This window comes from Phoca vitulina, unplaced genomic scaffold (assembly GCF_004348235.1).
Source record: "Phoca vitulina isolate PV1807 unplaced genomic scaffold, GSC_HSeal_1.0 scaffold11, whole genome shotgun sequence".
Lineage (NCBI taxonomy): Eukaryota > Metazoa > Chordata > Mammalia > Carnivora > Phocidae > Phoca > Phoca vitulina.
Genome location: NW_022589714.1, coordinates 28369392 through 28385590, shown reverse-complemented (window position 1 = coordinate 28385590; position 16199 = coordinate 28369392). Strand labels below are relative to the sequence as shown.

The 16199-nt window shown below is 35.2% G+C and overlaps 1 protein-coding gene across 1 annotated transcript in view; it reads right to left on the bottom strand.

Moving 5' to 3' along the window:
- The window catches only part of BMP5 (bone morphogenetic protein 5), a 119900-nt gene that overhangs the window by 63866 nt on the left and 39835 nt on the right, over window positions 1-16199 (bottom strand). The gene's annotated exons all lie outside the window — the stretch shown is intronic.

Sequence of the window (16199 nt, the reverse complement as noted above, 5' to 3'; positions counted from 1 at the left end):
GTTCTTTTATTTTTTTTAAATAACACTTTTATTACTTCTAATAGATTGTTTAGTACAACCTCCTTACCCATGGTGCAGCATAAAGCCTTCCAAAGACCTCTGTCTGTTCTTACTCAAAATAGAGGGAAACATATTTTTCCCCTTCAACAACCTTCCTGCTAAATGAAGTCAGAGAACTTTTCCTCTTGGGAACATTATGGAATGTTGAAGAATTCAGGACAGTAAGTGTCAGGTATATTATTATCAAACCTGGCTTTGTAAAATAGAGTATTATTTCATACAGTCTATATCCACTGGGCACCAAACACCTTCTTAAGGAATTATCTATTCAAAGGACTTGTTTTTAGTACTGCACTATCATTTGATGGAGTTCTGTTTCTCAGTATTGGTAGCTTTCTCAAAATCTCAGTTATCTAGGATACTACAGGACAGGATCACAAAAATCTCACTCCAAAGCACTGTGCACAAGGTATCTCATAATTACAGCCTACAATCACACTTGTGCATGTTCTCAGTGATGTGTGTCATTGCTAAAATTGGTTGCAAGAAGATAAAAAAAATGTATAAATTGTATAAATGAATTCACAAGTTGAAAAAGTTGCATGAAAATATGAAAATATCTTGAGGTGCTTCATCGAAATCATATCAACACTGCTATAAATATCTGAAACTTGAGGTCCTAAACTAGAGGAAGGATTAAGATGAAGGAAGAGAGAAGAGGGTCATGCCCATCCAGGAATGACTGTGGAAGCCAAGGCTGCTAGAACTCTGTGTTCCACGGCCAGATGGGTTCCATGTCCATGAAGAAGCTCATGACAAAGGAATGCATGATTCCTTGCCTTCATCCTTCAAAACAATCTTCAGTTTATTTTCCCCAGGAGGAGGAGGTGGTTTAGGAGAGCGAGGAGCTCATCTCCACCCCTACCTCCCATACCTAAGCCAACAAAGAAAAATATAAACCACGCCTAGGGGCATTTTTGTCCTGTGGAGCTTGGCAAGGATGGTGCTCTTCAGCTGTCTGGCTCAAGGTGACACCACCTCAACTGACTCATGTTTTGTTTTGTTTTTTTAATATCACTATCTTGGTCCTAAGAGAGGTCCACTCCCAGGGAGATCATTCATCAACTTTTCCCTAAATAAGGAAAGTAATCTCATTTTTAGGATGCTATTTTGGTCCATAATTTTAAACTTCTTTTCTGTCTAAACTTCTACTGGCAATAGCATAGACTGGTATGAACACATCTCCCGGGGCTCTGGTTGCCCATTCTCTAGTTCAGCCATGTGAGAGGGAAAGCATAAGGGTAGAAAATGCCTGCATCTAATAAATGAAAGTGCCTTCAAACTTGCCATGTTAAAACATGCCACAACTTTTGTTTACAGAGTACTGAACTTAATTCCCTGCAAACCTGTTCTTTTCTGATTCTAAATTAAGTAAATGATATTATAAAACTATTTAAATAGCACTCATTATATTCTGGTCCTGTTCTAAACATTGTGTTAATATTAACATATTATACTTTGTAACAACCAGTGAGGTAGGTTCTACTATTATCCTCACATTGAAGATGAAGTAACTGAGGAGGCAGAGAGAATAAATACCCATGAATATGAATCAAGCATTTGAGGCCACCAAGCTATGAAATCTGAAATCTCAGATACACAAGTCCAAAATCCAAAAAGCTCTGAAAACTGAATGTTTGGCTTCAAGTTAATTTGGCAGAAGAACTGGAAATTAGCTGATTTGAGGCAACTTAAAGTCTCTATCCCACTTTATATAAATATTTATTGCTTTGCTGTAGAAATGTTCATGCGTTTGACTAGGTTGCACTGTTGCAGACTCTGCTTGAGGAGTTCCATATTTTATCATAAATGCACCAACCAGCCATTCAAAAATATATTTTTCTATTCTGAAAGTCAATATTTAAAATTCTAAATAACAATCATCGTGCAATTTTTCATTAACGATCAATTTTATATTTGAAATTTAGACCAAAAAAAAAAACAAACCCTATAGTCCTCAAAATAAGGCCTGAGACATGAGTTTGTTAGGATCCAATCTAAAGCATGCACCTGCATAATGCAAATAAGTATTGAATTCATATTACGTAAAGTCATCTACTGTTCTGGAATCCCCTGTGAGATGTTAGTATAATAAAGTGGAAAGCTAGAATTTCAGCTGTTATTATAAAATTTCAGTTTTCTAATCCAGGTTATTTAACCTAACCCCTTAAGGGGGCAAATTTTCAAAGAGTTTAATAAAATTTTATATTAAATATATCACACAAAATAAAGTTGCAGTGCAGATTTGTCCAGTGACTCAAATTCTTATATCCTATTGCTTTGAGTTGTAATTGCACTAGTAAATTCCATGGGACATGTTGGAATGAATAATGGAATAAAACTTATATTTATATAGCCTTGCACTCCTAATGATGCTCACAAATATTCACAAGGTACTCTCAGTTACCTCAAAGAGCAAGGCTAGGGAGGTGTCAAATATTAATACCCCTAATTTAAGAATAAGAAATTGGGTGATGACAGCTAGGTGGTAACAGATGTCTGTCTTCTAAAGCTCATTATAAATCTTTGCTCAATGTCCATACCACCTACGTAATGACATCCTACGGTTCTGTACTTAGAGACTAGTTCATAGCTAGTATATTTTTACGATGTTTCTCAGCAGTACACAAAAAGGTGGAGAATAGGCTGGAGAATCAAGGGCTTGATCAACTATGGTTAATTCGCATCTAACACAAACAATGCTTGATTCAAAGAATTCTTCTAATAAATACTGAACAGAAGAGCGTATGAATGGATGAAAATACGACTCTATCTCTTCACTAAGTATCATCCTGCTGCATTACCTGTTGAGGAAAGGCATGATAATTTCTTTAACTCTCATTTGTTTGGCACATACTTCATTTAATCCTCATACCTTACTTATGTCTCCAAGTTTCTATAACTTGCCCAAAACCCCACTATGAATAATGGGGAGAGAACGAATTTCATTCCAGAGTCAAGAATTCAATTCCTGGGGTGCCTGGGTGGCTCAGTCAGTTAAGTGTCTGCCTTCGGCTTAGGTCATGATCCCAGGGTCCTGGGATCAAGCCCCACATCGGGCTCCCTGCTCAGTGGGGAGCCTGCTTCTCCCTCTCCCTCTGCTGTTCCCCCTGCCTGTGTGTGCTCTCTCTCTGTCAAATAAATAAATAAAACTTAAAAAAAAAAAAAAAAAGAATTCAATCCCCAAGCCCTCAACAACATAACACTGTGTTTTTTTCCTAGATGTGGTTTTGTTTTATCTCATTATCACTCACCAAAGTTGATCTTTCAATGCTTTCATTCTCCTCTATGATGCTCCTACTTTATAGAAGATGCCATGCTTTCTGGACTCTGCTCATTCTTCTAGAACTCAGTCCCTCCAATCTTTATTGTAGTAAATGTCATGTTATATTCCCTTATTTAATATTGATGCCATTTCTTATCTAAGGAAATTTTTATGAATAAGCAAGTGATTGTATTCATAATTTGAATTAATATTATGTAACATCTGTATTAGTATGCAAGGTCATCCTTTTATTACAACCATATTTTAAAATAATTGTAACTGACCAGCTGGAACTTTCCATATTCCAACCTTTTCTCCACCAGACCTACTACTAAAACTACCCTCCCAAAACAGATGAAAAAGGATGTACAGACATGTTTTATATCCCTTAAAGTATAAGCTTGTTATAGGAGATATCCCTGCCGTGTTTATATCTGATGATTTGGGTACATATTAAGCATTGTTTCACCATATATTACAGTGTCCTATAACCCACTGCAGTTATAAATGGCTTGGAAAGCTTAAAAGATAAACAAATAAACAAGAAAATAATCAGAAAATATATACGATTTTTGCTTTTTTAATTCACATTGTATTAAATATTTGGGCCTCTCAATTCACTCTTTAATTTGAATGTTATATCAACTAAATCCCATGAGATTCCTCAATCACCTTTATCATCATTTCTAATAAAATCTGTATTGCCAAGTTAAAATATGTAAGACTCCATGAAATCATAATTACATTCCTATTGGGTGGTAGAAAAGACTCTCTTAATCACTGGACAAACAAAAAACAAACAAAAAAACAAAAACGAAGACAGGAGGTTTTGCTCATTGAAAGCAGATCCAGACTTGTCAAGGGGATAGAATGACACATGTTAAAACATACTGAGGTCAGGAGGTTGACACTTTTCTCTAGTGAAGACCATTCCTTTATCCCATACCACAGACACCATTTCTCTGCTGTGGAGTGGAAAAGAGAGTTTGGGAACACACATAAGTAGATTTAAAACACACATCTGTATCAATCAATTCACCTATGAAAATTGCATTCAAAAAGAGAACACAGTGACCTGCCCAGACTGCTATTTTCATATCCGCTTACATATCTAACAAGGTCCATAGGCTATATTTTGCCAATGGCCATACATACAGTATGGCACACACTTCTCACACTGCCAATGAGGAAACATGCTTGTTTGGAAGATCGTTAGGTGTAAGCCAATGAATATCACCAAAAAGGTTAAATAAGTCCATCAACATAGGATTGTTTGCTTATCTAAGATGATGGTTGCCAACAGTGCGCTCTGCATAAATTAAAAACAGTTGCTTTCCTGCATATATATATATATATATATATATATATACAAATATAGATATATACATATATATATACAAATATAGATATATACATATATATATACAAATATAGATATATACATATATATATATACAAACCCAGAGAAAATAAATCACCAAAAATTCAGCAAAATTTATACAGTTTATCACTCAAAACACAATCATAATGATGGTGGTGAATATTCGCTTCTAGGAAACAGGTTTTTGTCTATTTCAAACATTTGCATCTATGTGAACTACCTGGAGCAAAAAAAAGCTCACCTACACTGACAGAACCAGAGAATTTATTAATTATTATTATGTGGTTTTAAAAAGTGGCAACATCAAAGCATCCAAGAGGTAAAATATGAATCGAAAGATTCACATTCCATGATTAATGGGCTGACAGTAAAAAGAAACACACAGTTAAACAGAAGCCCCAAACTACATTCTAAATGCTCTAAATTGCCAATGTTTCACAAAGATTAAGCTTCTCGTGTTTAAAGACAGTCACTGGAAACTTTTATTGCCGAGGTATAACTTAACAGAAGTTAATCACTGGTTGCAGTCCCTCTCTTTCCCAGACACCTCTCTGAATGTCTTTATCATTAATAGAAATTGGATAGAAATGTCCCGATTAAAGATTTTCACATCTACCATATCTGAAGAGTAGAATTAATTGACAGAGGATGCAGTTTTATCTATGTAGTGATTTATCTGCAGTCTTCGGGAGATGCGTTCATGGGCAATCAGTCTTAATCTCCCACACACGGGCTATAACTCGGAACACACAAATAGAATCAGTAGCTGCAAGGCAAAGATAGCGTTCTCCCAGGAGCCGAGCCCGCTGTTGAAAGAGTACAGGTCATTGTTTGCTGCTGAGTGCAAAAAATCATTAAGCGATTACTCATAGAATTATTACTTATCTGCGTTGCATTTTAAAGTAAAAGGGGAAAAAAGCACAGATAACATATGACTACCAAGATGTATCACTTCACAAGATATCCTTCACAGGCTAGTCTAGTGAGAAACATAAACTGGTCCCATTAAGGCCTATTCATTGATCGGTGAGCGCACATGCACATGCTCCTTTGAATGGATAACCATTCCAGAGAGTGTGGTAAACTCCAGATTCCAGAAACCTTAAGAGCCTCTTAACACCACAGTAATGCTTGACCTGAAGGAGGGAAAACTGTCCCCCTGAACATATTGTTTCAAAGAACAATTTCAATTAGCTTTCAAATGTTCTGTAGTTAAAATGCTCTTACTTGTACTCATAAATGCTTCCTGAATTCAGTTTTATAGAGAAGGAAATCTCAAAAGAAAGGTGAGGTGGTTAAATACTTTAAATATTTTAATGAAATGGCTAAACAAATTGGTTTCCTGAGTCAATGTCGAATACACGTAATTTTGAAATTAACAAAATTTAATTAATGGTCCAATATCTAAATGTTATTTTGCTTTAACAAATATAAGCGACTTAGGAACACAAAGAATTCAATCTTGTACGAAGAGAGCTTGGAACTGGGGTGAAGATGATGCGTGTTCTACCTGCCCTCAGACTGGATGAGCCCAGCACTCAGCCCTCGGTAGTTATTTAGATTACTATAATGATAGCAGCTTTACAGGTTAGGCATTGGCATGAACATGGATATATTTCATAATAATAAATAAACAATAATAACAATAAGTTAAATAATTTTTTATTTGATAAAATTAATATATTTCAAATTTTTGTTCCTTCTCCCTTAATGGATGCAATCCATCTCCTGGCTGTCAGAGGGCTGCTCTTCTTTTTCTCATCTTCCACATATACTCATCTTGATTATCCTAAAAATAGCTACTGTGTGACTCTTCTATTTGTTCAATCCCAAAATATTTATTGGATAACTGCTCTGGGCCAAATCCTAAAAGCTAAGGAGATATAAGAAGAAAAGAGATGGGAGCTCAGGATGAGAAAGCAAGCCATGGAAAAGTACCATTGGGATACAACTGTGTTGAGGCTACTGGGGATATGTGTAATATAAGGCAGAATAAAAAAGGAAAGAACAACACATTGTATATAGGATGCTGCAGGAGGAGATCATTTTGAACTTGGTCTTAAAAAATTTTTATCAGGTAAAGCGTTCATATTGATGGAAAGAGATTTGAAGGCTATGGCCAAAGTAGTGAATAATAAATAGTTCATTGTCATTGCACAATATGGAGTCCAGGAGGTCAGCGGTAGAATCTGAGGAATAGTAAGAGTTTACTAGGAATGGATCAATGTTTTCCACTCTTCCCATCCCATTGGTGCATTATGTATTCTAATAGTTAAAGACAGGAACTTATATTTTTGTAATCGATATCACAGGCAAGTATATAGTCAACACTCAATTTTGAAAGAAAGTTGGATGAGTTAATGACTCCTTAATAATCCTCTCCCTTTCCTAATTTGATGGTTTTCCTCCCCCTGTCCTCTAACTAAGATGCTTTTCCCATTTTCAGAACTCCAAATCCTACCTCTACTTAACATCTCCAGTTCCAGGGTGCCTGGGTGGCTCAATTGGTTAAGCATCTACCTTTGGCTCAGGTCATGATCCCAGGATCCTGGGATCGAGCCCCGGGTCGGGCTCCCTGCTCAGTGAGGAGTCTGCTCCGTCCCCTGCTTGTGCTCTCTCTCTCAAATAAATAAATAAAATCTTAAAAAAAATCTCCAGTTCCAATGCCACAAACACTACTTTGAAAATTTCTGTCTACATTAATTTCTCCCACTGAGGACCCCATAGCACTTTTTCTGTACCTCTCTTTAGATAATGAACATGACATAATTAAGAGCTGGATCTGAAGTAAGAAAAACTTGAATTCAATCTTATTTACCTAACTTAGTAAAGAGTGTGATATTAGGAAAGTGATTCAATATCCCTATGCCTTTATTTATCCATCTTTAAAATGGAGGTAGATGATAAAAGGCCCACTCCAGTGTGTTGTAAAGGTTAAATGATATTTGAGAGAGTCTTAGTGTAAGTGCCTGGAACACAGCAAGTTCTCAAAAAGTGGTAGATATCCTATTAGTCACTTTCCACTTGCATTGTAATTATTGTGTCACCCCACAGGTAAGACACTTTAGAGAAATATCCACGTTTTCTTTTTGTTTTGTTTCTTATCTTTATATTCCTGCATAAACTCCAAACAGGACTTTTTATATGGGAAATGGTCAATAAAAGTTTAATTATAGAAAATTGCTACCTGTCCTAAAAAAACACAGCCATTTTGATCATCAAAATGTCACTTTGTTTATCTGGAATATAGGTATATTAATAAAGGGGATTAATATTTTTTTTTAATTCGTTATAGTGGAGTTAAAACCTTTCAGGCCAGAGCTAGACTTTTACAAGAGTGGATAGAAAATAATTGTATTTACTTGATACCCTGCTTGGATATTTCACATGTGCAAGGTAGAGAAAGAACACAGTTGCTCATATTTTGATGTTCACATATTACCCATAATCTAATCAAATTTACTGATTCTGACACATCTCTTTCAGGGAGTCTGAGAGTCTCTGAATTATTTTTACCCCCTGAGGACAACAATGCATCATAAAGCACAGAAAATATTTTGTTATTGTTTTTATCATAAGTAGTTTATACAAGAAATTATGAATTGGAATTTAAAACAAATGTTCATCTTCTGTGGATTGAATATTAATATTCAACTTCAAAAATTAGTTTAGAGTAAATACAGAATACCTGACTAATTCACTTTGTGTAATAAGAAATGATTATTTAATGATGAGTGAGTATATTTAGTATATAAATAATGGATTTCAATCACACTGTGTATAAATATTTGAGAAAAGTTTGTGTTTGCCTATAAGAAGTCAACATAAAAGCACAGCTGTCTGATAATCACCTCTTGGTAAATATTTAGTTCTCATGTTTTCTTTAGTAGAAAAATCTGTGGGTTTTATAGATTGCCTGGCAGCTAGAGGTCAACCATTCTGATCTCACCAGATTTCACTGAATGACCTCGTGAATTCTTCTGTTCCATCAGCAAAATAAAACAGTCCATTTTTAACCACCTGAAGGTGACAAAGGTTACAGTAAGTTGGTATATGGCAAAGAACCTTCCTTTACATCTTGAATATAAAGCAACGATAGTTTATCTACAGTGAATACTTGCGGTTATCTGACAAAAACAGGTCAAAGGTTTTGTGAGTTTTCTTCTGAAATTGCTCAGTGCCTACTCTAATGACTGATAATTGAAAACAGAGCCTGGAACTATACAATGTGGTGGGTGACAGACAAGCAGTAGATTAATGCCAATACTTGGTTAGAAGACACTAAAAGGTCAAGAGTCACAGGAATTAACTCTTGTGCTACTGTGACAATACAGACATCAGAAGTCTATTATCCCTTCAACAGCCCTTCCCCAAGCCTGAAATCGATTCTCACTTCCTTTGGTTATAATTAAGAGATAATGTTGATGTCATTGTACACATGATGTCAAACTGAAGCCACTCACCCTAAGTGTACCAATTGTCAGGGTTTGCGTATCTTTATTTATATAATAAAGATTTTTTTTTCATATCGCATTTTTAATGTAGTCAGTGCTCTTTTTGGAGAATTTTAGAAACCTTGTACCCAGGAAAAAGAATTGTATTTAATGGGAAGAAAGAAAAACTAGAATAAATTTGTTCGGAATTTCTCTAGGGGGTAAAAAGAAGAAGGTTAAAGCAGAGTTTGCATAGTATGAAAGATAGGAGAATTTTTGTGGCTGAACATATAAATGTCTTTCTCAAATTTAGTGCTTCAAGTTTCAAATTGATACAATACCTTTAATAGACTTCACTCAAGTTCAATCTGCAGTTCAGTCTGTCATTTTGAAACAAAAGCAAACTACGAATTGCTTCCACCAAATGGGTTGCATCAGTGAAGTTTGGTAGATGGAAGGAGGTCACAGAGAAATGTGATTGTTTTTAATGATATATAAGGTTACTAGAGACATAATTACATAGTTGTATAGGTTTTTAAGAAGAGGAATAGAATGATATATAAGAATATATTACACATATACTCTAATATAAGGGTAGCTGATCTGTCTGCTTAGGCAAGACCAGAAGTAGCCTTTGGTGGCCCATGTTTGTTTCCTAAGAAGTGTGTATTTGCTGTCTGTCTCCCTCACTAGATTTTAAGCTTGACAACAGTAACACTTTTGCTTGGCTCATTGCTGTACACTTGACTCCTACCTCAAACTCTGGCATACACTACATGTTCAATATACATGTGGAATGAATGAATATAGGAATATATGTCAGCTTCTGGTTCTCTTTTTGGTTGGTTGGTTCTTTCAGGAGGGATAGTACATAGACCCTGTTAATCCAACTTAGCCAAAAGTGGAATCCTTCAATCATTTATTCTTTTTTTTTTTTTTTTACTGTTTCACAACTATTTTTAATTTAGCAACATATCATGGACATCTTCTCAAACCGTAGACATCTTTCTACGTCAATGTGTATAGAGTTATCTCATTCTTTTTTTTTTATTAACATATAATGTATTATTTGTTTCAGGGGTACAGGTCTGTGATTCACCAGTCTTACACAATTCACAGCGCTCACCGTAGCACATACCCTCCCCAATGTCCATCACCCAGCTGCCCCATCCCTTCCACCCCCACTCCACTCCAGCAACCATTTATTCTTAAATGAGCCCTGCTCATATTACAATATAGTATTTTCCTAATTATATATTCTTTTTTTTCCTTTCTTCTTTGAAAGGAATTCAAATAAACAATGATAACTTAGAATCTTAATGTCATATATTTATTTTCAGTTTCCACTAGCTATCTTAAAACTTAAAAATATATGCTAGACTAATAGAATCTCTATGATTCTTAAATGGACATATTACTCTTGAGGAAGGAGAAAAAGGTAATAGATAAATAGCATTGCTCTCATTTTATGGTTATTAATAAAATTATATTGAAAATAATTTCCATAATTAATCATGTGGTATAGAAGGTAATATTTATGCAGTTTTGGAATATAATTCATATATTCTCATTGATTTTTCTCTCTATAAAAACGCTTAAGAATTTCATTTTTCCACTATATATATATATAAAGTATATATATAAATATATATATGTATAAAATATATAACCAAGTCTTTGGTAACATGTTCATAATTGTTTAATCTTCTTCCTAAATTATTGAAAATAGCTGCTCCCTTCGAAAATATGCTTTGTTTTTGTTAGTTACTTTTCTGTTAAAAAAAAATATTACAGGGGCGCCTGGGTGGCTCAGTTGGTTAGGCGACAGCCTTCGGCTCAGGTCATGATCCTGGAGTCCCTGGATCGAGTCCCGCATCGGGCTCCCTGCTCGGCAGGGAGCCTGCTTCTCCCTCTGACCCTCCCCCCCTCATGTGCTCTCTCTCTCTCCCATTCTCTCTGTCTCAAATAAATAAATAAAATCTAATAAAAAAAAAAAATATTACAACTGCTTTTATTTGGTATGTTTTTCTAACATCCTCCTTGAAAGTAAAAGTTCATTCCCTCAGTCTGTACGTTTACAGATAGTGCATAACTTGCTTAACATTTCTTTAGAGCATGTTATTAAAATGGTGTTAGATGAATCTATACATTGTATTATAAGATGTTTTCTATAATTGGAGACCTACTTTGGAACATGTGTTAGATTTAATAAAGATGTAGCAGGTGCCAAAATCAATAAAGAAATCATACGTTCTTTCCACATTAATTGAATGAGACCACACTGTAATTAGAGTCAAGGGATCCTTAGTGGTCTCAGGTCACAGAGTATTCATATGAACAGTCTCATATTTTGGTTGATCTGGTTTCACACTCCTGGGCTTTTCCTTTGTATTGGGATTTTGGGTCAACCACAAAACTCAGAGCAAAATTCATCACTGAGCAGTATCTGGTTTTGAGTTCAAACTATACAAATCCTCCAAGTTTCTTAAGATGCACACCTGGAAGAAACAGTAAGTCTTCTGAGATCCAAGTCAGACTGTCTCATTTAGATTCAAATTTAACAACTTCCTGAGTTTCCAATCCAATTTTATATCAATTATCAGATGGCCCATTTCCTAATATTTTTGTTGCTAAAATTTGATGTGTTCTTCATATTATTTAATAATTCATCCAACTAACCCATATGTACTGTTACATAAAGAACCATATTCGGCAATAGGAAAAGCTAAGGACCAACCTTATTTAAACCACGTATTACTCAAAAATGTCAGAAACTGATAATATCTAGTACCTCCAGAAATGGGTATGATGAGTTTGGGGTTAAAATAAGGATACCTGAATACTAGATGTTTAAGAAGGAGGTGGACTCTTAGATTGCTCTCAACATCTGTGCTGCTCAGTGACTGCTCTTCCCCACTGAGCCTCAGTTTGGAAATTTTCTGGAGAGAGGAAATGGTGGCATCAGCAGATGTCTATAGTGAGAGTGTGGTAGTATACTGAAAACAGAGAAACTTGACAAACTTATGCATACTGAATGCTGAGTTCCCAAGCCTCTTTCCCCTATTTGGTTCCCATAATATTTGACAGCCAGGCTTGTACCTTGCAGACAAGAGAATGAAAGAGTCCTCTCATTGAAATCTACCATTCCAGAAGAAGGACTAAGTCTCCACAAAATGGCAAAGGAAGAATATCTTAAAGAGAAAATGCTACTGACAAGTTCCACCCATATGTGAAAAGTTTATCAGCTTTTTAATCTCTCACTATTAACTAAGAGCAGAGAAACAAAAAGATCACTAGATATCTGAGAAAATTCTCTACCTTCAAATATAAAGACAAAGTATCTTTTTAAAAGAGGAATTTGAAGGAACTTAAAAAAAAAAAAAAAAAGCAAACTACTAAAAAACTACCATAATATCCTTTGAGAGCTAAGAGAAGATACTGCATTCATGAAACAAGAAGAAGATGCTGTAAAACAAAAAACACATAATCATTGCTAAAACATCTCTTGTAAATAAAGCTAAAATCAATCTCAGTTTGAAATATTAAGTTGAAAAATTCTTCAAAAAGGAGAGAAATTAGTCAAAGTCAAAGGAGTGCAAAACGGAACAGTAGAGGAAGACTAAACAAAGAAGAAGGAGAAAGAAAAGGATGAGTCCAGAATTGGCCCCAGTAGTCATGATTCCATAAAGAGAGATGAGGGGGGAAGGGAGGAAATTATCAAAGAATTAATTCAGTTCACTGATCAAAAGTGTAAAGTTTCAGGACTGAAAATGTCTGCTTTGTGGACAAAGATTCTTCGAGCTTCCAGAGACAAAATACAAATCACATACGTAGGGACCCATGGATCAAAATGGACGCTAACCACTCAAAAACAACACTGCAATCTAGAAGACAAAGGGACAAATGCCTTCAAAATCATGGTGAAAAATTGTTTCCACCCTAGAATTCCAGCCTCAACTAAATTAGCCATCAAATATGAAGGTGTAATAAGGATACTTTAAGACATGGAAGGTACCAAAAATCTGATTCCCAAAAGCATTTCTTAGGAATTTCCTACACAAGATGCATCACCAAAATGAAGTAAGCCAGAAAGAAAATGAAAGCATGGGCCACAGGATAAAGGAGGTTTAACACAAGAGAAACAAAGATAATTCCCAGAATGATTTTGAAGGGAGATCTCAGGATGACAGCTGTGCTTCAGGCACTCGGCAAACAGTCCATCTTGGGTGTGACTCAACAGAGATACGTGAAGGCTAACATCACAAAGGTGGCATTTCCCATTCATACTCTTCTTTGAACCTGACAAAGTCTAGGTGAGCCCAAACCAGACTAGTACCTATAAGTAGCTTTCCTGACATATATTTATAAAGTTCCTGCTCTCTTCTGATAGTCCCACTGCCTGGGTTCTCTGAGAATAGTCACTTCCTCCCATAGCAATGTTTTTTGTTTTATGTTGTTGTTCTCTTTTTCTTTTTTGACTTATACCTCAGAGCTGGATGCTGACCATGGCGAGCCTAGAAGCTGAGACTACGGAAAAGCTCATACCTTCTCACTGTTTCAGTTGACCTGGCCTTGCTACACTCCACCACCTCCCTCCCCCCCACAAATTCCCAGGGCACTATCTCCTCAGAAAGGGGCCTTCAGAAACTGTCAAGCAAACTGCACCACAATTTTATTCAGAGGCTATGTTTAGCTCATCTTCTGGAAACATTTACCTAAACACTTTTACTTAAATATCTAGCTTGGTGCTTTGTATTGCTTTTAATAGCAATTGGCTTTATATTTACTTATATGTGAAATACAGCTGATAAAATAGAAAATATGTAATCAAGAAAACAACAACGTATCCAAGTTCATGTATATAGTAGTAATCCATGAAGCAGTTTCAAATCGAGAGCTGCCCCCATCAGTACCTCTTAGGAAACATTCCAAGAAGCTACAAAATTGCTTTTTGAACTTTTATATTTATGCTCTGCCTCAGTGTTTATACTAATTCCAAAAATCTACCGTTTCTCACTTTTCCTGTGGATGTCTTTCCTTTAAAATAAATCACAGAGTGATTTGGAATATTTAAGGCTAGGGAGCATTTTCAGTAATCCTCATGGCATTGATTACAGTACGAGATGTTTAGACTCTGCAAAATGCCAAGTGTTATTTCCACAATGATGTCTATACTACGAATTGCTCTTGTATAGAAACAGAAAATACACTTCAAGTTCTATTTTATTTTCTCACCCCTTGATACGTGATCAAAAGGGCAAATCAGGCATAACCCTGAAACCATATAAACATCCCTAAGCAGTCTACTCCACATTGCTCTTAACACACAGTGACAATAAAAGCCATCTCACAGCTAAGATATGTTTCACATATTTCCAGTTATAACTAGCTTTCTTCTTTTTTCGCTTTTGCAGGAAACCTGCTAAAGCTGAAAACAGTGATGTGAATCAGGCGAGAGCTGACAATGATAATGGTAACAGTTAAGGGGACTCATTTGAAAAAAACACTGAATGCATCTGAGAGAGTAAGGGACTAGCAAACTCATTAATATTCATTTCCTAATAAATTCAAGTAAGGGATGTCACAGAACATGTAGGCAGAACAGCAACCTCAGAAGAATAAAACAGTCTGTGGCATTAACTATATTAATGATGGTGCAGAAATTAGAAGCTATAGTGTCTCCTTTTTTACTCAAAGTCATACAGGATATTCTATATTAAGTCATAAAATCCTAATGAATTTATGAAACTTAGGTAGATATTTAATAGCTTTATAATGTTCAGAGAATCAGTGATAATCATGACTATAAAAATTATAATTAACATATATGAGTCATTATGTGACATTATGCTAAGTGTAAATTATCTTATCTAATATAATATGTATTTTGTGAAAAAAGAAAGAGAAATTCAGCTAGCATTTATTGAAGTTTATCATCCAGCCACCACTTTAGGTAGAGAATAGTGGTGGGAACAGAAGGGAGAAAGGGGAGGTAGAGAAAGTTATTTCCCTACAGGTAACTGGCTAATTGCTCTCTGAGGTGGTTGGATTCTAGAAAAAAGTAAAGATCGCAGAAAGTAACATGAAATTGGTGTTAATTAAATTAGAGCATTTTTCCATCTATGATTAATGTCTTGCTTGTTAAAATATGAAATTGTCGGTTCTCTTAAAGCCATTTCAGGTTAGATTTCAAGAACAGGTACTTCCTTTCCTCTCTCCTTGAATCTTGCTTTTCATTCACTCCTAGTTATATTCTGAGAAAAGAATTAAATAAAAGTAAAGGTTATCTACATCAGTTTGATAAGTAAAATGACATACTCAGGTGTTTAACATTACTTGCTTCTTGTCTCTAACATAGAAGGCTGTCTTTATCTTTTTAAGATTCTAAAATGTCTCAAAGGAAAATCTGCACTCAGCTGGTCCATGTATTTCTTTTTTTCCAGGTCTATATTCCATTCACTGAGATTATAGCTATAAAAATTCAATCAACTGTCATGTTGCTGAACCTTCACATGTGGCAGATGCTATACTATGTCTTATGGGGAATACAACTCTCCAAAAAAAGTGAAAGTCATACTTTATATACCCTCCTTGATATATTTTTAAAAATAAATAAAAGAACATGTTGAAACTGATAGCACAGGTGAGATTTCAGAAACAGAGTCTATATTTACTCAGAATATACCAAACAAATGGTACAAAATCCAGGATTCAGTTAATTTGAGGTAACTTTTTTTGTGAACTGAAAGTCCCTATTTAGTATTTTTGACACAACTCCATTTGCAGGGAAACATTTACTTTATACTTAATATACCATCTAAAAGATAATTGCATGAGAACAAAGACCCTGTCCCCAAATCCCCCCACTAAATTCCCAACAGTTGAAAAGATAAGAAAATTCAAGATTTCATCAAAACCTTACAAAAGCAAGTAAGATGGATGGGACAAAACTTCCTAACTGAGCAGGGATCATCTTTTTGATTTAAAATTATCAAGGGGGAACAGAATACATATTGTAGACACTATTTTTATGCTTAAGACTAAACTACATTGTTCAGGG